Raw genomic sequence first — 25,085 nt, 5'->3', positions numbered from 1 at the left:
AGAACTTCTTGATAAAAAGTTATCTGGTTTAAATATTAAACCTATTGATTTATCAAAAATATTTTACTGATAAATTAGATACTACTTCTGATTATAAAGATGAAGTCTGGTCAGAGTTTAATAAACTCAGAGGTTATCCCAAAAGGAATAGTAAGTATGTTGATAAACCCAGAATGCAAACTTATTATTATAATTGCCCTACTCCTCAAGATGTGTTAATAGAAGAATGAGATTGGAATTAGACTAATACGTCTTATAGTGGTTCCGAAATTTATGAATGGAATCTTGATGGTTTAACTGATAGACAATTGACTATTCGTGTGCATAGAATGCTTATGTATGCAACTATCTGTAAAACTGTAAAAAATACAGATAGAACTATTTGCAAAATGATTATTGCAGGTTTTACTGGCCAGCTTCGTGGCTGGTGGGATAATTATTTAACTACTGAAGAAAAGGCGATGATTATTAATGTAATAGCCACTGGCGAAGGAGTTGATAACTTAGGCATGGCTCTAGTGAAAAATAGAGAAGATGCTGTTTACACCCTTGTTCTTACCATATTAGAACATTTCAATGGTAGATTTACCAATCAGAACGAGACTGTCTGTACTCTGCTAAATGGCCTTAGATGTAGGACCTTAAGCGAGTTTAGATGGTATAAAGATACTTTTATGAGTAGAGTAATGGAATTACCCGAAAATAAGTATGAACATTGGAAAGCTAAGTTTATAGATGGCCTTCCCTCCTTATTTGCTGAAAGAGTAAGAAAAACTCTAAGGGGTTGTTACGGGGAAATTCCGTACAAAGATTATACCTATGGAAAATTAATAGGAGTATGCACACAAGAAGGATTAAACTTGTGTAATGAGTTAAAATTGTCCAGACAGCTTAAGATAGATAAGCTTAAGGAAAAATCACAATTAGGAGACTTTTGCACCCAATTCGGTATACCCGAGACTTCTGCTCATAGCAAGAAAAAGAAAAATAGGTATCATAGATATCCTAACCCAGACAGTCCTTATAAGAAAAAGAGATCGAGATATAGATCCAAAGAAGAGCGTGATGCTAGGAAAGCTCATCGCAAGTCTACTAGATTTACGAAAAATAGGTCTAAGCGAGATCTTGCTGATATTAAGTGTTATAAATGTGGAAAATTTGGCCATTTAGCTCCAAATTATAAGCTTCAAAAGCTGAAAACCTTAGAACTAGACGATGAGTTACGTGATAAGGTTTATGGTTTGTTATACACTTCTGGATCAGAATCTGATTATAATTCTGAGTTAGAATCTGAAGCTGAAGTCGATTTACTTGATTTATCTGATAGTGATAAAAATATTGATAAAACTTGTACAGCTTGCAAAGGTAATACATGTACTTGTGATGATGATGAATTTTATAAATTACAATCTCAATTTTAAGATTTGAACATGAAACTATTGCATCTGATAATGTAATATAACTTTTAAAAGAAGTTACTGATGATAAACTTCGTGAAAAAATTATAAATTTGGCTGCAAGATCAAGTTCTAGTTCTTCAAAACCTTTTGAAAAACAAAAGAACGAATTTGAATATTCTGCGCCTTATTCTTTGTCTGAAATTAATAACCGACTTAATAATAAAATTATACCAACCAAAGATGCTTCTTTCGATGATTTGAAGGTTGAAACTGAATGTTTAAAAAGGGAGATTAAATCTCTTAAACAAAATCAAATGATTTGTGATCACAGGATTACTCAGATAGAGAAAAATAATTCCGTAACTGAGTTTTCTAATGATAAAAACAAAGGTATTTCTGAAAATGATATTGAGGAAGAACCTATTAGACTTGATTCTAAACATGATATATTTTTGGGAATGATGCAAATTGTTACTGCCCATAAATGGTATATCAAATGTACTATTCTAATTGATTATAGTTTTTCTATTACAAATATTGCTATGATTGATAGTGGAGCTGATGTTATCTGCATTCAAGAAGGTTTAGTACCTACTAAATATTTTCAAAAAATTACTCATATGGTTAAATCTGCATCAGGACATGCTTTAGATATAAAGTATAAATTGCCTAATACGGGTATTTGTCAAAATAAAGTCTGCATTCCTCACTTCTTTTTATTGGTTAAAAATCAGTTATACCCTCCAATTATACTTGGAACACCTTTTATTAACAATATTTATCCTTTTACTAGCATAGACTCAAAAGGATAGAAAGATAAGTTACACTTTTGTTACAGATCCCGTAACTAGAGATATAGATGCTTTAATTGATATGAAGCAAAGACATATTGATTCGTTACAGTTAGAATTATTTAGTATGAATATATTTGACACTTTAAAATCCACTTAAGTACAGGAAAAGATTAAATTGATTTCCAAATAAATTGCTATTGATATTTGTGTTGAGCATCCTAGTGCTTTTTGGAATCGAAAAAAATATATTGTCACTCTTCCATATGAAGATAATTTCTCTGAGGATGATATTCCTACTAAATCTCGACCTTGTCAGACGAACGCTGAATTGGTAGAATTCTGCAAAAAAGAGATTGATAATTTGTTACAAAAGGGTTTGATAAAACCCTCAAAATCTCCTTGGTCTTGCACATTTTTTATGTTAATAATGCTGCTGAAAAGGAACGTATTATTCCTAGGTTGGTTATTAATTATAAACCTTTAAATAAGTATTTAAAATGGATAAGGTATCTCATTCCCAATAAAAAGGATTTATTATCAAGATTATATGATGCCAATATATTTTTAAAGTTTGATTTAAAATCTGGTTATTGGCAGATTCAAATATTTAAAGAGCATACTTATAGAACTGCTTTTAATGTTCCATTCGGGCAATATGAATGGAATGTTATGCCTTTTGGTTTAAAGAATGCCCCTTCTGAATTTCAAAAAATCATGAATGATATATTTAATCTATATCTGTATTTTATTATTGTTTATATTTATGACATTTTGAAATTCTCCAAAACATTTGAAATGCATATTAAGCATCTAGATATATTTTTTATATCGATATATACATATACTTTTTAGTAGTAACATGAAAGTACCAAAGTATGATACTTTTTAGCTAGTATAAATATAGGATGATGGAAGATCAAGTTTTAGTTCAACTCAGATTACGATTTTAACTAATTTCCCACTCTTAGATATATTATCCTCTTTATCGGCTAGCTACACCAGTAGCATAGCTAAATATAATGTCGCTTAGCATCACAGCAGAGAATTTGGCAGTTGGTGACCCTATTAGCCGTATTATATATAGTATAATACGATATTCTCTGCCATAATTTTAAGAGACATTATATTTAGTTATGCTACTGGTGTAGCTAGCTGATAAAGAGGATAATATATCTAAGAGTTTGAAATTAGTTGAAATTGTAATATGAGTTGAGCTAAAACTTTATCTTCCATCATCCCATATTTATAACAACTAAAAAGTACCATACTTTGGTCCTTTCATGTTACTACTAAAAAGTACCATACTTTGGTCATTTCTATATATACATCTTATATACTATATATAAAATGTATATATAGTATAGTATAGTATATATACTAAATGTATAATATATATATTCTATATATATATATATATATATATTTTGAATATAGCTTTTATATTATACACTTAGTAACAATAAAGTAAGCAATAGTAGCAATTATAGAAGAAAATTAAAGAGAGATTGTAATAGATTGATGATTTTATAAGAAAAATAAAAATAATGAGGGGGTATTTATAGTTGAAAATAGGGAAAAAGTATAATTATAAAAAGTTTGGGGTTAAAACAAAGTTGGGGGGTTAAATGGCTATTTTATAAATAGCTAACGACTATTTTTGACAGCCCAACGGCTATATTTTAAATTTTTTTATTTTTTTTTACTTTTTTTTTAAAGTTGACCGTTGGGACCGTTTGGCCCGCTAAGGGACTGGTCCGGTCCCGGCGGGCCCAAAGCATAGGACCGGCCCACGAGACTGGCTCAGGCCCACTAAAATCGGTCCTAACGGTCCTGGCCCGTTTAGCCTGCGGTCCCGGACCGGTCTCGTGGGCCTGGACCGGCCCACTTGCCAGCCATAGCACCAACAGTACCACCAGTTGCTCCAGCTCAGGAGTAGATTCCAGATATAGCTGAGCCGACCGGACCAGCTGAGGCACCAGCTATGCCTATTGAGATTCCAGGTCTTCAGGAGACTTTGGCCCAGATATTAACAGTTTGCACTGGCCTAGCTCAGGTGGTTTCGGCTCAGGCCGCACCAGCCACTTCTCTGGCCGGGGGAGGTACTCACACCCCTATTGCCCGTATTCCAGATTAGGTAGTACAGGGACCTCAGATACCGGGGGCACTACTAGTCCAGCCAGTTGTAGCTGCTCAAGCCCCGATAGTCCCCGTTATGGCAAATGATAAGCAGAGGAGACCTGAGAGATTTGGGAGGCTTCGACCTCCATCATTTAGCGGTGCTGAGTCAGAGGATGCTCAGGGTTTTCTTGATAAGTGTCAGCGGATGCTTCGGACAACGAGTATTCTGGAGACCAGTGGGGTCTCGTTCACTACTTTGCAGTTTTCTGGGGCTGCCTTCAGATGCTGGGAGACTTATGAGAGGTGCAGGAAGATCGGTGTTGTACCACTTACATGGCAGAAATTCTCCGTTCTCTTTTTGGAGAAGTTTGTGCCACAGTCTCGCGGAGAAGAGTTGCGCAAACAGTTTGAGCAGTTACATCAGGATGGTATGTCTGTGACGCAGTACGAAATGAGATTTTCTGAGTTTGCTCGTCACGCAGTTTGGTTGGTTCCCACTGATAGAGAGAGGATTAGGAGGTTCATTGATGGCCTCACATATCAGCTACGGTTACTTATGACTCGGGAGAGAGTATCTGGTACTACTTTTGATGAGGTAGTTGACATTGCTTGGCAAATAGAGATGGTTTGTAGCCAAGAGCGTGGAGAGAGGGAGGGGTCAGGTGATTTCAGTGGTATTCCTTTAGGGGGTCAGTTTTACCGCGGTAGGGGTCTGTCACGACCCGAAATTTCCCACCGACGGTACCGTGATGGTACCTAACATTTCACTTGCTAGGCAAGCCAACATTAGAGAATCATTAAACCAATTCCTTATTTCCATTGAGTAATTAACAATAATTAACTAAGATGAAATATAATAAGTGCGGAATATCATAAAACTGTATTAATTACTTCCACCCGGATCTGGAGTCATAATTCACGAGCATTCTAGAATTTACTACAAGTAATAGTCTGGAAGAAATACAACTGTTTGAATGAAAGAAAACCGCAGTGACATAAAAGGTAGACGGGGACTTCAAGGTCTGTAAATGCCGACAGATCTACCTTGAGTCTCCGGACAGCGGACCAATAGTAAAATCTCGATCAATCTGAGCCGGTATCAAAGTCTGCACAGAAAGTGCAGAGTGCAGTATCAGTACAACCGACCCCATGTACTGGTAAGTGTCGAGCCTAACCTCGATGAAGTAGTGACGAGGCTAAGGCAAGGCACCTATAAATTAACTTGTACAATTTAACGTGTATATATAAATAACATAAATGAAGAACTAAATAGGAAATGTCGGGAGAGAAACATATTGTGGGGAATACGAGATAAAGAACTACAACAGAATGATAACCAGAGCAGTCAATATACCATGAATCAACAGGAATAGTGAAAACAGTAAGGAAAAATGCACGTCATCACCCTTCGTGCTTTTACTCTCAATCTCGCCATAAAATTAATAGAAACAGCACGACATCACCCTTCGTGCATTAACTCTCATATAATGGCACGGCATCACCCTTTGTGCTTTTACACTCACAAAATGGCACGGCATCACCCTTCGTGCATTAACACTAACAATATGGCACGACATCACCCTTCGTGCATTAACACTCACAATATGGCACGGCATCACCCTTCGTGCATTAACACTCACAATATGGCACGGCATCACCCTTCGTGCATTAACAATCTCCCTTACCATAATGCAATGCATAAATAACAATAGGGAGATAGAATAACAAGTACAAACCTTACTTCAACATTTGGTTCCACAATATAAATCTTAACTTTTAAATAAATACTCGATTACCAACCGAAAATCCGTAAACATGATAATGACCATCAATTTAACAACACTAGTATAAACATGTAGCAATTAGGCATAGGAAAGAGACAATATAAGAAAACAGAAGAAACATGGAATACAGGTAAATTGGTGGCACATAAGTACTCGTCACCTCACATATACGCCGCTCACATGAATTTCACTTAGCAAATAATCTAAGGTTCCTAATTCCCTCAAGTCAGGGTTAGACACAACACTTACCTCGCTACGAAGGCCACTTAATTCTCAATCATAGCTTTTTCTTTGGGATTAACCTCCAAATCACTCGTATCTATTCAAAAATGACTCAATAATATCAAACATTGCTAAAGGAATCAAGTTTAACATATAATTACAGATTTTCCAAATTTTCCTCCAAGAAGTCGAAAAATCGACCCCGGGCCCGCTTGGTCAAAACCTGAGGTTAGGACCAAAATCCATTTACCCATTCACCCCCGAGCCCGAATATATAATTGGTTTTGGAATCCGACCTCAAATTGAGGTCTAAATCCCGAAATTTTCGAAATCCCTAGTTTCTACCCAAAAACCCTAATTCTACAATGAACACCTTAGATTTTAGGTTGAAATCTTGTAAAATGTAGTGAAAGATTGAAAGAAACCAGTTTAGAATCACTTACCTATGATTTGGGGAAGAAATGGTCTTTGGAAAAACCGCCTCTTGTGTTGTATATCTTGAAAATTTGGGAAATGAATTAAAATTCCCGTCCAAAAGTCATTTTGATCAGCTGGAGATGTCGCATTTACGACATGAACTTCGTAAATGTGAAGGAGTCATCAAAAATGCGAAGCCCTTCACACTTCTATTGCCTTCACAAATGCGAAGATAAGTTCGCAAATGCGAACCTTGAATCTTCTCAAATGCGACTAAATGATTGCATTTGCGATCACTGCCATTTCCCGACTCCCTTCGCAAATGCGAAAGAAAACTCGCAAATGCGAAAACTATTGGCCCAACTTCTCTTCGCATTTATGATGAGAAGCTTGCAAATGCAAACCTCTCAGAGGTCGCAATTGCGATGCCTGATCTTGCAAATGCGAGATCAGAAGCCTGCAATATTATTAGATGCACCATCAGTGTTTTCCAAGCCAAATCTCACTTCGTAGCCTATCTGAAACTCACCCGAGCCCTCGGGGCTCTAAACCAAAGGTGCACACAAGTCTAAAAACATCATACGAACGTGCTCGCATGATCAAATCGTCAAAATAACACCTAGAACTATGAATTTAGCACCAAATCAAATGAAATTCTCAAGAACACTTTAAAATTCATATCTTCTCAACTGGACGTCCGAATTACATCAAATCAACTTTGTTTCTCACCAAATTTCATAGACAAGTATTAAATATTATAATGAAGCTGTATCGGGTTCCGTAACCAAAATACGGACCCGATACTAACTGTGATGACCCAAAAGGTCATCTTATATTTTAGAACTCGAGTCTGCGCTCTTAAGCCTTAAAAATCTCATCTTTACCCTTCTCGATTTGCGCGCGTAGTCCGAGCAAGTTTCCGAAAAGCTTTTATGTTGAAAACTAATGCAAATAAGAATTTTTGCCTTAAAAGTTAATTTTAGTTGAATTCGGTCAACATTTTTGGTAAACGAGCCCCGATCCGTACTTTGATTGTCCCGATAGGTCCGTATCGAATTATGGGACCTGAGCGTATGCCCTGAATTGAATTTGGATGTCCCTAGCTTGCGTTATGAATTTTTGATGAAAATTAAAAGTTTGAATATTATTTGTTTTCAAGAATTGATTGATATTTGGCATTGTTAGTATTGGATCCGTATTTTGGTTTCGGAGCCCGGTACAGGTTCATTATGATATTTAAGACATGTTTGTGAAATTTGGTGAGAAATGGAGCTGATTTGACGTGATTCAGACGTCCAATTGAGAAATTAGAAGTTTTAAAGTGTTCTTGAGAATTTCATTTGAATTGGTGCGAAATTTAGAGTTCTAGGTGTTATTTTGGCGATTTGATCACGCGAGCAAGTTCATATGATGTTTTTAGACTTGTGTGCATGTTTGGTTTGGAGCCCCCGAGGGTTCGGGTGAGTTTCAGATAGGCCACGAGATGTTTTGGACTTTGGAAATCTGGTTTTTCTGCAGAATCTGTGTTCTGGCATGTCCTTCTTCGCGTTCGCGAATGTACTCTTGCTAATGCGAAGAGTAAACTGGGCAGCTGAGGATTTCTTCTTTGCGAACGCGAAGGCTTGGTCGTGAAAGTGAAGCGATGTGGGCGTTACCCTTCGCGAATGCGACAAGCCCATCGCGAACGCGTAGCGTTAGGCACTAGGGAGGGGGAGTCATCTTTTTCTTCATCGCGAACGCGAGCAATGTCTCGCGAACGCGAGCAATTACTGGCGAACGCGAGCAATGTCTCGCGAACGCGAAGACCAGGGAAGGGTAGCCTATGCGAACGCAAGCTCTGCCTCGTGAACGTGAAGGCTTGGCAGTCCATACACTTCGCGAACGTGACAGTGCTCTCGCAAACGTGATGAACTCTGTCGCCCAGCACTTAACATAACCCAAAACGGGATTTTTGACAAAAAATCTCATTTTTTTCTCAAAAACCAAACGGTGAGGGGCGATTTTTCAAGAGTCAATCATTCCCCAAATTGTTGGTAAGTAATTCTAAACCATTTCCTTTTAATTACCCATTACATTTCTTGAATTTTCAACCTAAAATCTAGAGTTTTCATGGTAGAATTAGGGGTTAGGGTAGAAAATAGAAATTTCGGGAATTTGGGGAATAGACCTCAATTTGAGGTCGGATTCCAAAATTAATTACATATTCGGGCTCGGGAGTGACTGGGTAAAGAGATTTTGGTCCGAACCTCGGGTTTTGACCAAGCGGGCCCGGGGTCGATTTTTTGACCTTTTTGGAAGAAAAATTGGAAATTTTAATTTATGCAATATAATTGATTCCTTTAGTAATATTTGATATTATTGAGTAATTTTTGAATAGATACGAGTTGTTTGGAGGTGAATTCCAAAGGAAAAGTTGTGATTGAGAATTAAGTGGCCTTCTGAGCGAGGTAAGTATTGTGTCTAACCCTGACTTGAGGGAATTAGGAACCTTAGATTAATTGCATAGTGAAATTCATGTGAGCGGCGTATATGTGAGGTGACGAGAACCTTTGCGCCACCAATTTACCTGTTTTTCCATGTTTCTCTATTTTTCTGATATTGTCTCATTCCTATGCCCAATTGCTACGTGTTATACTAGTGTTATCCAAATTATCGTTCTTATTATGTTTACGGATTTTCTGCTGATAATTGAGTTTTTATTTCAAGTTGAGATTGATATTATGGAACCAAATGTTGAAGTACGGTTTGTACTTGTTATTCTATCTCCATGTTGTTATTTATGCATTGCATTATAGTAAGAGAGAGTGTTAATGCACGAAGGGTGATGCCGTACCATATTGTGAGTGTTAATGCATGAAGGGTGATGCCATGCCATATTGTGAGTATTAATGCACGAAGGGTGATGCCGTGCCATATTATGAGTGTTAATGCACGAAGGGTGATGCCGTGCCATATTATGAGTGTTAATGCACGAAGGGTGATGCCGTGCCATAATATGAGAGTAAAAGCACAAAGGGTGATATTGTGCCGTTTCTATTAATTTTATGTTGAGATTGAGAGTAAAAGCACGAAGGGTGATGTCGTGCATTTTTCCTTACTGTATTCACTATTCCTGTTAATTCATGGTATATCGACTGCTCCGGTGATCATTCTGTTGTAGTTATTTATCTTGTATTGCCCTCAGTATGTTTCCCCTCCCGACATTTCCTGTTTAGTTCTTCATTCCTGTTATTTGTGTATAAACTGTTAAATTGTACAGGTTGATTGTAGGTGCCTTGCCTTAGCCTCATCACTACTTCGTCAAGGTTAGGCTCGACACTTACCAATACATGGGGTCGGTTGTACTGATGCTGCACTCTGCACTTTCTGTACAGATTTTGATATCGGCTCTGGTTGATCGAGATTTTGCTATTGGTCCGCTGTTCGGAGACTTAAGGTAGATCTGTCGGCGCCCACAGACCTTGAAGTCCCCATCTATCATTTCTATTCTACTGTTTCTTTTATTCAGACAGTTATTTTTCTTTCAGACTATTACTTGTAGTAAATTCTAGAATGCTCGTGAATTGTGACTCTAGATCCGGGTGGTAGTAATTAATACAGTTTTATGATATTCCGCACTTAATATATTACATCTTAGTTAATTATTGTTAATTATTAAATGGGAATAAGGAATTGGTTTAATGATTCTCTAACGTTGGCTTGCTTGGCAAGTGAAATGTTAGGCGCCATCACGGTCCCGTCGGTGGGAAATTTTGGGTCGTGACAGTTGGTATCAGAGCACTAGGTTGCTTAGGTCTCACGATTCACGAGCAAGCTTAGTAGAGTCTGGAGGATCGGTACGGAGACGTCTATGCTTATCTTCCAGAGGCTATGAAGTTTAGGGACAAGTTTCACTTCTATTCTTCTTTACCGTGCGATTTTGCTTTCTCAATTCTGATTGAACTCTTCTACTCTTATTCTCTCCCAGATGGCAAGAACACGTACCGCTTCCTCAGCTGAGTAGCAGCCAGGGCCTCCAGTGACAGCTCCTACGCTGGGCAGAGGTCGAGGTCGAGGCCGTGCCAGAGGCCGAGGCAGGGGCAGGGCTCAGCCTAGGGCCCAAGAAGAAGCCCCAGCAGTGGAGCCTCAGATAGAGATTGACGAGGAGGTTCTAGCCAAGACTGTTCCTGTTGGACCAGCTCAGGTTCCGGAGGGGTTCATTGCTACCCCAGTACTTCAGGACGCTTTGGTCCGTTTTGTGGGCCTTATGGAGAGTGTGGCCTAGACTGGAGCATTTCCCATGACACCAGCAGTCTCTCAGGCTGGAGGAGGAGCCCAGACTCCTACCACTCCCGCTCCGGAACAGATATCTCCCTAGTATCAAGCTCCAACAGCTCAGCCAATTGGATTAGTTCAGCCGGTTATTGCGGTGCAGGTTGGAGATGGGCCAGCTATGTCTTCTGAGGCTTTATGGAGATTGGACAGTTTTACCAAGCTCTTTCCTATTCACTTCAGTGGTGCTCCTTCAGAGGACCCCATAGAGTATCTTGACAGTTGTCACAAGGTTCTACGGAACATGGGTATAGTAGAGACCAATGGGGTCGCTTTTGCTGCATTTTAGATGACTGGTTCCGCCAAGAAATGATGGAGAGATTACTTGTTGACCAGACCAGCTGGGTCGCCTTCTCTTACTTGGGACCAGTTCTCTCAGCTCTTCATAGAGAAGTTTCTGCCTATCACATTGAGAGAGGAGCATCGCCGTCAGTTTGAGTGTCTCTAGCAGGGCAGTATGACTGTTACTCAGTATGAGACCTGTTTTGTGGATTTGGCCCGTCATGCCATTCTTCTGCTTCGCACCGAGAGAGAGGGTGAGGAGGTTTATTGATGGACTTGCTTAGCCTATTAGATTGCAGATGGCTAAGGAGACTGGGAGTGATATTTCTTTTCAGGCGGCTGCTAATGTCGCCAGACGAGTCGAGATGGTTCTTACTCAGGGAGGTCAGGGGTCTAACAAGAGGCCTCGTCATTCCGATGAGTTCAGCAGTGCCTCATCTAGAGGCAGGAGTACTTTTGGTAGAGTCCATCCTCCCAGGACATTTCATTCAGCGCTCCAGGCATCCCACGGTGCCTCAGGTGGTCGTGGACCTTAGATGCATTATTCCGACCAGCTAGCCTATAGCGCACCACCAGCTCCTATTAGTGCACCTCCACTCCAGAGTTATCAGGGTGGTTATTCAGGTCGACGGGGTCAGTTTCAGGGTCAGCAGTCATAGCAGCCGAGGTTATGTTATACTTGTGGTGATCCGAGGCACATTGCTAGATTTTGCCCTCGGGCAACGGGCAACTCATAGCAGCAGAGTTCTCGTGCCATGGTTTCGGCACTAGTTGCTACACCACCTACTCAGCCAGTCAGAGGTAGGGGTCAGGCAGCTAGAGGTAGAGGCCAGACTGTTAGAGGTGGAGATCAGGTCGTTAGAGGTGGAGACCAGCTAGTTAGAGGCCGTCTCAAGGACGTGGTCTAGGGTAGTGGGGCCCAGCCCCGGTGTTATGCTTTCCCAGCCAGGCCTGAGGCTGAGTCATCTGACGCTGTTATCACAGGTACTGTTTCAGTTTGCAGTAGAGATGCTTCAGTTCTATTTGATCTGGGATCTACTTACTCCTATGTGTCTTCCTATTTTTCTTCCTATTTGGTTGTGCCCCGTGATTCTTTGAGTGCTCATGTGTATGTGTCCACACCAGTGGGAGATGCTATTGTTGTAGATCGTGTTTATCGTTCGTGTGTGGTCACCATTGGGTGTCTTGAGACTCGTCTAGATCTTCTACTTCTTGACATGATTGATTTTAATGTCATACTGGGCATGGATTGACTGTCACCTTATTATGCTATATTAGATTATCACGCCAAGACGGTGACCTTAGCCTTGCAGGGGTTGCCTCGATTAGAGTTGAGAGGGAATCTTGGCCATTCTGCCAGTAGGGTTATCTCTTATGTGAAGGCTCGGCATATGGTCGAGAAGGGGTGTCTAGATTATTTGGCTTATGTCCGCGATTCTAGTGCAGAGGTTCCTTCCATGAATTCAGTGCCGGTTGTTCGTGAGTTTCCAGAGGTGTTTCCTACAGACCTACAGGGGATGCCACCCGACAAGGATATTGATTTCTGCATTGACTTAGCTCCGTGCACTCAGCCTATTTCCATTCTGCCATATCGCATGGCCCTGCCAGAGTTGAAAGAATTGAAGGAGCAGTTGCAAGATTTGCTTGATAAGGGCTTCATTAGACCTAGTGTCTCGCCCTGGGGTGCACCTGTGTTGTTTGTGAAGAAGAAAGATTGATCGATGAGGATGTCTATAGATTATCGGCAGTTGAACAAAGTCACCATCAAGAATAAATATCCATTGCCGAGGATTGATGATTTATTTGATCAGCTTCAGGGTGCCAAGGTGTTTTCAAAGATTGATTTGAGATCTGGCTACCATCAGTTGAGGATTAGGGCATCCGATGTTCCTATGACAGCTTTTCAGACTCGGTATGGGCATTATGAATTTCTAGTGATGTCATTTGGGCTGACAAATGCCCCTGCAGCATTCATGGATTTGATGAACCGGGTGTTCAAACCCTACTTGGATTCCTTCATGGTTGTGTTTATTGATGATATCTTGATCTACTCCCACAATCGAGAGGAGCATGAGCAGCACCTTCGGATCGTCCTTCAGACTCTGAAAGACAGCCAGTTATATGCTAAGTTCTCAAAATGCGAGTTTTGGTTGAGTTCAGTTGCTTTCTTGGGTCACATTGTATTAGCAGAGGGTATTCAGGCGGATCCTAAGAAGATTGAGGCAGTCTAGAACTGGCCTAGACCCACATTAGCTACAGAGATCCGTAGTTTCATGGGTTTTGCGGGATATTACCGTCGATTTGTGTAGGGGTTTTCATCCATAGCAGCCCCGTTGACCAGATTGACCCAGAAGGGTGCCCCGTTCAGGTGGTCAGACGAGAGTGAAGTGAGCTTTCAGAAGCTCAGGACAACTTTGACTACGGCACCAGTATTGGTGTTACCCACATGTTCAGGATCTTATACTGTATATTGTGACGCATCTCGTATTGGTATGGGTGCGGTATTGATGCAGGGTGGCAAGGTTATTGCATATGCTTCATGGCAGCTGAAGGTTCACGAGAAAAATTACCATGTTCATGATCTAGAGCTGGCAGCCATTGTTCATGCGCTGAAGATTTGGAGGCACTATCTTTACGGCGTGCCATGTGAGGTATTCACTGATCATCGGAGCATGTAGTATTTGTTCAAGCAGAAGGAACTCAATTTGAGGCAGAGGAGGTGGATGGAGCTATTGAAAGACTATGATATCACCATATTGTATCATTCCGGGAAGGCCAATGTGGTGGCCGATGCTTTGACTAGAAAGTCAGTCAGTATGGGTAGGCTTGCATATATTCTAGTTGGTGAAAGGCCGCTTGCATTGGATGTTCAGGCCTTGGCCAACCAGTTCGTGAGGTTAGATGTTTCTGAGTCCAGCCGTGTTCTAGCTTGTACAATTGCTCGGTCTTTTTTATTTGAGCGTATCAGAGATCGGCAGGATGACGATCCTCATTTACTTGTCCTTAGAGACACAGTGCGGCACGGTGGTGCTAAGCAGGTTACTATTAGAGATGATGGATTTTTAAGGATTCAGGGTCGTATTTGTGTACCTAATGTGGATGGACTTCATGAGTTGATCCTTGAGGAGTCCCACAGTTCCCGGTATTCTATTCATCCAGGCGCCGCCAAGATGTATCAGGACTTGAGGCAGCATTATTGGTGGAGGCGAATGAAGAAGGACGTAGTTGCCTATCTAGCTCGGTGCCTAAATTTCCAACAGGTAAAGTGTGAGCATTAGAGACCTGGTGGTTTACTTCAAAGGTTAGATATTCCTGAGTGGAAGTGGGAGCGTATCACTATGGACTTTGTTGTTGGACTCCCACGGACTCAGAGGAAGTTCGATGCATTTTGGGTCATTGTGGACAGGCTGACTAAGTTTGCGCATTTCATTCCTGTGGTAGTCACCTATTCCTCGGAGCAGTTGGCAGAGATTTATATTCGTGAGATCGTCTGTCTTCACGGTGTGCCCATGTCTATCATTTCTGATCGAGGTACACAGTTTACCTCGTAGTTTTGGAGGGCAGTTCAGCATGAGTTGGGTACGCGAGTTGAGTTGAGCATAACATTTCATCCTCAGACGGACGGGCAGTCCGAGCGTACTATTGAGATCTTGGAGGATATGCTCCGTGCATGTGTTATTGACTTTGGAGGTTCTTGGGATCAGTTTTTGCCGTTAGCAGAGTTTGCCTACAATAACAGCTACCAGTCGAGCATTCAGATGGCTCCCTATGAGGCATTATATGGTAGACATAGTAGGTCGCCAGTAGGGTGGTTCGAGCCGGGGGAGGCTCGGTTATTGGGTACATATTTAGTTCAGGAGGCCTTGGACAAAGTCAAGATTATACAGGATCGACTTTGTACAGCTCAGTCCAGGAAAAAGAGTTATGCTGACCGTAAAGTTCGTGATATTGCATTCATGGTTGGAGAAAGAATATTGCTTCGGGTATCGCCCATGAAGGGTGTTATGAGATTTGGGAAGAAGGGCAAGTTGAGCCCTAGGTATATCGGGCCATTTGAGATCCTCGAGAGAGTGGAGGAGGTAGCTTATAGACTTGCGTTGCCTCCAAGGTTATCCTCAGTTCATCCGGTATTCCATGTGTCTATGCTCTGGAAATATCATGGTGACCCATCCCACGTGTTAGATTTCAGCTCTGTCCAGTTGATCAAGGATTTGACTTACGAGGAGGAGTCGGTGGCCATTCTAGATCGGCCGATTCGTCAGTTGAGGTCAAAGAGTTACCCTTCAGTTCGAGTGCAGTGGAGAGGTCAGCCTATTGAGGCAGCTACTTGAGAGTTCGAGTTCGATATGCGGAGTAGATATCCCCACATTTTCACCAGCCCAGCTATTTTTTTTTATGTCCGTTCGAGGACGAATGTTTGTTTTAGAGGTGGAGAATGTGATGAACCAAAAGGCCATCTTATGTTTTAGAAATCGAATCTACGCTCTTAAGCCTTACAAATCTCATCTTTACCCTTCTCGATTTGCGTGCACAGTCCGGGTAGGTTTCCAGAAAGCTTTAATATTGAAAACTAATGAAAATAAGAATTTTTGCCTTACAAGTTGATTTTAGTTGACTTCGATCAACATTTTTGGTAAACGGGTCCGGATCTATTCTTTGACGGTCCCGGTAGAATTTGGACCCGATACTAACAATGCCAAATATCAATCAATTCTTAAAAACAAATAATTTTCAAGCTTTTAATTTTCAACAAAAATTCATAACTCAAGCTAGGGACCTCCAAATTCGATTCCGGGCAAAAATTCTACCGGGACCGTCAAAGAATAGATCCGGACCCGTTTACCAAAAATGTTGACCGAAGTCAACTAAAATTAACTTTTAAGGCATAAATTCTTATTTTCATCAATTTTTAACATAAAAGCTTTCCGGAAACCTGCCCTGACTGCACACGCAAATCGATGAGGGTAAAAATGAGATTTTTAAGACTTAAGAGCGCAGATTCGAGTTCTAAAACATAAGATGACCTTTTAGCTCATCACATTCTCCACCTTTAAAACAACCGTTCGTCCTCGAACGGACATAGAAAAGTACCTGGGCTGGTGAAAAGGTGGGGATATCTACTCCGCATATCGGACTCAAACTCCCAAGTAGCTGCCTCAATAGGCTTACCTCTCCACTGCACTCGAACTGAAGGGTAACTCTTGGATCTCAACTGGCGAACTTGCCGGGCTAGAATTGCCACCGGGTCCTCCTCGTAAGTCAAATCCTTGTCCAACTGGACAGAGCTGAAATTTAACACATGGGATGGGTCACTATGATATTTCCGGAGCATAGACACATGGAATACCAGATGAATTGAGGATAACCCTGGAGGCAACGCAAGTCTATAAGCTACCTCCCCCACTCTCTCGAGGATCTCAAATGGCCCGATATACCTAGGGCTGAACTTGCCCTTCTTCCCAAATCTTATAACACCCTTCATGGGCGATACCCGAAGCAATATTCTTTCTCCAACCACGAATGCAATATCACAAACTCTAAGGTGGGTATAACCCTTTTGCCTAGACTGAGCTATGCGAAGTCGATCCTGAATAATCTTGACCTTATCCAAGGCATCTTGTACCAAATCGGTACCCAATAACCGAGCCTCTCCCGGTTCAAACCAGCAAACTGGCGAATGGCATCGTCTTCCGTATAATGCCTCATATGGAGCCATCTGAATGCTCGACTGGTAGATGTTATTGTAGGCAAACTCCGCTAACGGCAAGAACTGATCCCAAGAACCTCCAAAGTCAATAACATAGGCGCGGAGCATATACTCCAAGATCTGAATAGTACGCTCGGAAGGAATGTTGTGCTCAACTCAACCCACGTACCTAATTCACGATGTACTGCCCTCCAAAAGTGCGAGGTACACTGCGTACCTCCATATGAAATAATAGACACGGGCACCCCGTAAAGGCGGACAATCTCACGAATGTAAATTTTAGCTAACCTTTTTGAAGAATAGGTAGCTGCCACTGGAATGAAATGTGCTGACTTGGTCAACCTGTCCACAATGACCCCAAATTGCATCAAATTTTCTCTGAGTCCGTGGGAGTCCAACAACAAAATCCATAGTGATACGCACCCATTTCCATTCAGGAATTTCTAACTTCTGAAGCAACCTACTAGGTCTCTGAGCTCGTACTTAACTTGCTGACAATTCAGACACCAAGAAATATATGCAACTATATCCTTTTTCATTCTCCTCCACCAATAATGTTGCCGCAAATCTTGATACATTTTGGCGATACCTGGATGAATAGAATACCTGGAACTGTGTGCCTCTTCAAGAATTAATTCACGAAGCCCATCCACATTAGGCACACAAATACGACCCTGCATTCGTAGAATTCCATCATCCCCCACAGCAAACTGTTTGGCATCACCGTGCCGCACCGTGTCCTTAAGGACAAGTAAACGAGGATCATCATACTGCCTCTCTCTAATGTGCTCATATAAAGAAGTTCGAGCGACTGTGCAATCTAGAACTCGACTGGGTTCTAAAACATCTAACCTCACGAATTGGTTAGCCAAAGTCTGAACATATACAGCTAATGGCCCCTCACCAACCAGAATATACGCAAGACTGCCCATACTCATAGCCTTTCTACTCAAAGCATCGTCCACCACATTGGCCTTTCCAGGGTGATACAAAATTGTGATATCATAGTCTTTCAACAACTCCAACCATATTCTCTGCCTCAAATTAAGATCTTTTTGTTTGAACAGGTACGGAAGGCTACAATGATCAGTAAATACCTCACATGAGACACCGTAGAGGTCATGCCTCCAAATCTTTAGCGCATGAACAATGGCTACCAGTTCTAAGTCATGAATAGGATAATTCTTCTCGTGAACGTTCAACTGCCGCGATGCATATGCAATTACCTTGCCATCTTGCATTAATACTACACCAAGCCCAATGTGAGATGTGTCACAATATACTGTATATGATCCTGAACCTGTGGGTAATACCAACACTGGCGCTATAGTCAAAGCGGTCTTGAGCTTCTGAAAGCTCAACTCATACTCATCTGACCATATGAATGGGACACCTTTCTGGGTCAATCCGGTCAATGGGCTTGCTATAGATGAAAATCCTTCCACGAACCGACGATAATAATTTGCTAAATCCAGGAAACTCCGGATCTGTGTAACTGAAGTAGGTCTAGGCCAATTTTGAACAGCCTCAATCTTCATAGGATCCACCTTTATTCCTTCTGCCGATACAACATGCCCCAAAAAGGTAACTGAGTCTAACCAAAACTCACATTTTGAAAATTTGGCATATAACTGATTATTCTTCAAAGTATGAAGCACACTCTAAAGATGCTGCTCATGCTCCTTTCGACTGCTGGAGCAAATCAAGATATCATCAATGAATACAACCACAAAAGATTCCAAATAGGGCTTGAACACCCGATTCATCAAATCCATAATTGCTGCTGGGGAATTTGTCAACCCAAATGACATCACTAGGAATTCGTAATGCACATACCGAGTCCGAAAATCTGTTTTAGGGTACATCAGATTCCCTAATCTTCAATTGATGGTAACCAGACCTCAAATCAATCTTCAAAAATACCTTGGCATCCCTGAAACTGATCAAATAAGTCATCAATTCTTGGCACTGGATATTTGTTCTTAATGTTGTTCATGATCGATTACCGAATTGCCAATTAACCTCATGTTAACAAAAATCTCGTTTCAAACCTTCACAATACTAATAACGAGATGCGAGGCATGAAGACCTCATAATTATTTACCCGAATTAATGAGTCAATATTACAACACGAATTTGGCAAGTATGCATAGAGAATTTCATACAAATATTTTTAAATAAGCCTAACAGACATGACTCCCTATTAGTACTATCGTACAAATTTAATTTCACAAGGGAGAATTTAAACAGAAGAATTTATATCACAAGGATCTCGTCCGTATATAACTTTCACCGCAGCTCATAGCCCGGTTTAAACATATCAATTTATTTTAAAATGTGAGGACCTCAGCCTCAGTTCTAAATCACAAATAATATGCACATCTTGCCAATCGAAACTTTCCATTTTATCCTTTTAAATAACTTTCGTTAAACAAAATCACAACACATAATGAACCCCACACCGGTAGGGCATATAATTCACAATTTGTAATTAATTATCCGGAAATACATCAAAACATACCGAAATAAGTACCAGAAAGGCACCTTTAGTCTCACAGATCTTATTAGAGTCCATCATGGAATTATAGGTGTAGTTATCTCCATAAAACCTCCCAACAGAAGTAGACACATAAGTAGATTATAGAATTACGAAGCCCACTCATAAGTGGAGCACAATAGGAGGACTCGTCTCGATACTCTAAACCGAATCAAATTAAGAAAATTATTCCTTTATATTAAATCGAGGTCGTACCTGTAACGATACCATCTGATGTAACGACCTCCGCCATATCATAAAACAAATATAACAACAGCTGGGTCTCCACCTCTAGGACACCTTCTACCCGCCTATCCTCCACCTCTAATGGTCTGACCTCCACCTCTAGGTACCTGATCTCTGCCATAAGTACCCCTGCCTCCAGACGAGGCACCACCGAACTGACGAGGCCTCTATCAGACCTCTACCATCTCTCCTGTGCAAGAACCATCTCGATCCTCCTCGCGACATTAGCAACTGCCTGAAAAGAAATCTCACTTCCGGTCTCCTTGGCCATTTGAAGTCTGATAGGGTAAGTGAGTCCCTTCATAAACCCTCCTCAGTCTCTATCCCTCAGTAGGTAGTTCAAAAGCGTTCTGAGAACTGAGCCAAGTGGGCGGTGTTGCATTGGCTAGTCTGCCCTCTTCATAGGCTTGCCACGGACACTTGTGGAGAATTATCTCTCCCAAGGCCAATTTCTTCTTTTGTTATGCTGACTCAACACTGTTGAGCTGACCTATTTCTTAACATACTCTTCGAATCTTCTTTGGGGTAACCCTTACCCCTATTTATACACAACGATCAAAAAAGTAGAGCTCCATACCGGCAAATCTTGGCACAAACCACATAGTCCAGAATCTCGTCAACTACTGTACTTTCTCCGAAGCATCCCAAAATCTGCAACCATGACGTCCACACTGAGTAGTCTTCTGTAAATTTAAAGTTGTTTCTCTAACTCCTTTGGTACTGAAGTATAGGATTACTAAGTAGGTGGACATACCGCAAGTACCAACCTTATCCTCTACAAAATCTCAGGCCTTAAACATGTGTAAATTTTTGGGGAACCTTTCAGTACCACATATATACATTTCAGGCCAAAACTGATATAACACATGACTCGCAATCCATTCATTGATAGTAGACTCCCCCACTCGACACAAAGTCATAGTTCACCACGTCCGATGGTCCACAATATTAACCTTCACAACTCGTATAAATCAACCAGATGCCAAGGTACGTTGCACCCCCCACATTATTCACTGGGTGATCTCTTTATACGTCCGCATCTTTAGTCAGAATCACACATTGAGTCAATGTTTGAGCATCTCTAGCTCCCTCGTAGTTCATCTGCGACATCATGAACTGTCGATGCACAACTGATATCGAGTGCGCAAAGTCATACACGAGCAGATACAAAGGAATACGCGATATAGGTTTCAAGCAAAATCAACGCCGCACGATAAGGAATGAAAGAAGTGATATTGTTCCTAAACTTCATAGCCTATGAGAGATAAGTACAGATGTCTCCGTACCGATCCTTCAGACTCTACTAAGCTTGCTCGTGACTCGTGAGACCTATGTAACCTACTACTGTGATACCAACTGTCATGACACAAAATTTCCCACCGACGGGACCGTGATAGCGCCTTACATTTTACTTACTAGGCAAGCCAACGTTAGAGAATCATTAAACCAATTCCTTATTTCCATTCAGTAATTAACAATAATTAACTAAGATAAAATACAATAAGTGCGGAATATCATAAAACTATATTAATTACTACCATCCGGATCTGCAGTCACAATTCACGAGCATTCTAGAATTTGGTACAAGTAATAGTCTAGAAGAAATACAACTGTCTGAATGAAAGAAAACAACAGTGACATAAAAAGTATACGGGGATTTCAAGGTCTGTGAATGCCGACAGATCTACCTTAAGTCTCCGAACAGCGGACTAATAGCAAAATCTTGATCAACCTGAACCGGTATCAAAGTCTGCACAGAAAGTGCAGAGTGCAATATCAGTACAACCGATCCCATTTACTGGTAAGTGTCGAGCCTAACCTCGATGAAGTAGTGACGAGGCTAAGGCAAGTCACATACAAATCAACATGTACAATTTAACGGTGTATATACAAATAACATAAATGAAGAACTAAACAGGAAATGTCAGGAGGGAAACATACTGAGGGGAATACGAAATAAAGAAGTACGACAAAACAATAACCGGAGCAGTCAATATACCATGAATCAACAGGAATAGTGAAAACAATAAAGGAAAAATACACGGCATCACCCTTTGTACTTTTACTCTCAATCTCACCATAAAATCAATAGAAACGGCACGGCATCACCCTTCGTGCATTAACTCTCATTTCATGGCACGGCATCACCCTTCGTACTTTTACACACACAATATGGCACGGCATCACCCTTCGTGCATTAACACTCACAATATGGCACGGCATCACCCTTCGTGCATTAACACTCACAATATGACATGGCATCACCCTTCGTGCATTAACACTCTCCCTTACCATAATGCAATGCATAAATAACAATAGGGAGATAGAATAACAAGTACAAACCTTACTTCAACATTTGGTTCCACAATATAAATCTCAACTTTTAAATAAATACTCGATTACCAACAGAAAGTCCGTAAACATGATAATGACGATCAATTTAACAACACTAGTATAAACTTGTAGCAATTAGGCATAGGAAGAGACAATATAATAAAACAGAAGAAACGTGGAAAAATAGGTAAATTGGTGGCGCATAAGTACTCGTCACCTAACATATACGCCGCTCACATGAATTTCACTTAGCAAATAATCTAAGGTTCCTAATTCCCTCAAGTCAGGGTTAGACACAACACTTACCTCGCTCCGAAGGCCACTTAATTCTCAATCACAGCTTTTCCTTTGGAATTCACCTCCAAATCACTCGTATCTATTCAAAAATGACTCAATAATATCAAACATTGCTAAAGGAATCAAGTTTAATGAATAATTACAGATTTCCCAAATTTTCCTCCAAAAAGTCAAAAAATCAACCCCGGGCCCGTTTGGTCAAAACTCGAGGTTCGGACCAAAATCCATTTACCCATTCACCCCCGAACCCGAATATATAATTGGTTTTGGAATCCGACCTCAAATTGAGGTCTAAATCCCCAAATTTTCGAAATCCCTAGTTTCTACCCAAAACCCCTAATTCTACCATGAAAACCTTAGACTTTAGGTTGAAATCTTGTAAAATGTAGTGAAAGATTGAAAGAAACCAGTTTAGAATCACTTACCTATGATTTGGGGAAGAAATGGTCTTTGGAAAAATCGCCTCTTGTGTTTTAGGTCTTGAAAACTTGGGAAATGAATGAAAATTCCCGTCCAAAAGTCATTTCGATCAGCTGCAGATGTCGCATTTGCGACCTGAGCTTCATTATGCGAAGCTCGCAAATGCGAAGGAGTCATCGCAAATGTGAAGCCCTTCACACTTATGCTGCCTTCGCAAATGCGAAGATAAGTTTGCAAATGCGAACCTTGAATCTTTGCAAATGCGACTAAATGATCGCATTTGCGATCACTACCCTTCCCTGACTCCCTTCGCAAATGTGAAAGAAAACTCGCAAATGCGAAAACTATTGGCCCAGCTTCTCTTCACATTTGCGATGAGAAGCTCGCAAATGCGATGCCTGATCTCGCAAATGCGAGATCAGAGGCCTGCAATAATATCAGATGCACCATGAGTGTTTTCCAAGCCAAATGTCACTCTGTAGCCTATCCAAAACTCACCCGAGCCCTCGAAGCTCTAAATCAATGGTGCACACAAGTCTAAAAACATCATACGAACTTGCTCGCGCGATCAAATCACCAAAATAACACCTAGAACTATGAATTTAGCACCAAAACAAATAAAATTCACAAGAACACTTTAAAATTCATATCTTCTCAACTGGATATCCGAATCACGTCAAATCAACTCCGTTTCTCACCAAATTTCACAGACAAGTCTTAAATATCATAATGAACCTGTACCGGGCTCCGAAGCAAAATACGTACCCGATACTAACAATGCCAAATATCAATCAATTCTTTAGAACAATTAATTTTCAGACTTTTAATTTTTATCAAAAATTTATAACTTGAGCTAGGGACCTCCGAATTCGATTTCGGGCATAAGCCCGGGTCCCATAATTCGATACGGACCCACCGGGACTATAAAAACATGGATCCGGGCCCGTTTATCAAAAATATTGACCAAAGTCAACTAAAATTAACTTTTAAGGTATAAATTCTTATTTTCATCCATTTTTAAAATAAAAGCTTTCCGGAAACCTGCCCGGACTGTGCACGCAAATCGAGGAGGGTGAAAATGAAATTTTTAAGGCTTAAGAGCATAGATTCGAGTTCTAAAACATAAGATGACCTTTTGGGTCATCATAGGGTTGTCCTTACAAACACGCTCAGACGGGTCGTCTAGTTCACCGCGATTCATCATCCAGCTAGGGTCCATATAGTTCTCATCAGGGTCAGTCATCTCTCAGTGCCCTGGAAGCCCAGAGTTCGTCCTGTGCTCCTTCATTTTAAGGTTCATTTGCACCGGGTGCTTCTAGCAGTTATTCTGATTCTCGGGGCCCGATTCAGTCAGCACCACCAGTACCCGGGAACTGCTTTGAGTGCGGGGAATTTGGGCATATATGGAGACATTGTCCTCGTCGCTCGGGAGGTCCAATGCAGTAGAGGGGTCATACTACGACTTCAGCACCAGTTACTTCTCCACTCGCCCAGCCAGCGCGGGGTGGGGGTCAGGCAGCTAGGGGTCGCCCAAGAGGTGGAGACCGATCAGGTGGTGGTCAGGCCCGATTTTATGCTTTTCCTGCCAGGCCAGATGCTGTTGCTTCAGATGCAGTGATCAGAGGTATTTTTTCAGTGTGCCATAGGGAGGCTTCTATATTATTTGACCCTGGTTCTACTTATTTATATGTATCATCGTATTTTACTCGTTATTTGGATATGCCCCATGAGTCCTTAGTTTTACCTATTCGTGTATCTATGCCGATGGGCGATATTATTACGGTGGACTGTGTGTATCGGTTGTGTGTGGTAAGTATTGGGGAATCGGAGACTAGAGTTAATCTTTTATTACTCGATATGGTTGATTTCGATGTAATTCTGGGTATGGATTAGTTGTCTCCATGTCATGCTATTCTGGACTGTCACGAAAAAACTATGACGTTGGCGATGTAGGGGTTGCCGAAGGTTGAATGGAGAGGTTCTCTAGACTTTATTCCTAGCAGGGTAATTTCTTATTTGAAGGCCCAGCGTATGGTTGGGAAGGGGTGTTTGTCATATTTGGCCTTTGTGAGAGATGTTGATGCAGGTATTCCTACTATTGATTCAATACCTATAGTACGAGACTTTTCAGATGTATTTCCTGCATACCTGCTAGGTATGCCACCCGACAAAGATATTGATTTTGTTATTGATTTGGTGCCGGGCACTCAGCCCATT

The 25,085-nt window shown here is 41.0% G+C and overlaps 1 pseudogene; it reads left to right on the top strand.

The window, feature by feature from the left end:
* Positions 1–461: 461 nt before the first annotated feature.
* Positions 462–25,085, top strand: part of LOC107780417 (uncharacterized) — a 46,503-nt pseudogene continuing 21,879 nt past the window's right edge.

The sequence above is a fragment of the Nicotiana tabacum genome, chromosome 17, assembly GCF_000715075.1.
Source record: "Nicotiana tabacum cultivar K326 chromosome 17, ASM71507v2, whole genome shotgun sequence".
In the NCBI taxonomy this organism is placed as follows: Eukaryota; Viridiplantae; Streptophyta; class Magnoliopsida; order Solanales; family Solanaceae; genus Nicotiana; species Nicotiana tabacum.
Note: the sequence above shows the minus strand (reverse complement) of the source record. Positions and strands in the feature narration are given on the sequence as shown.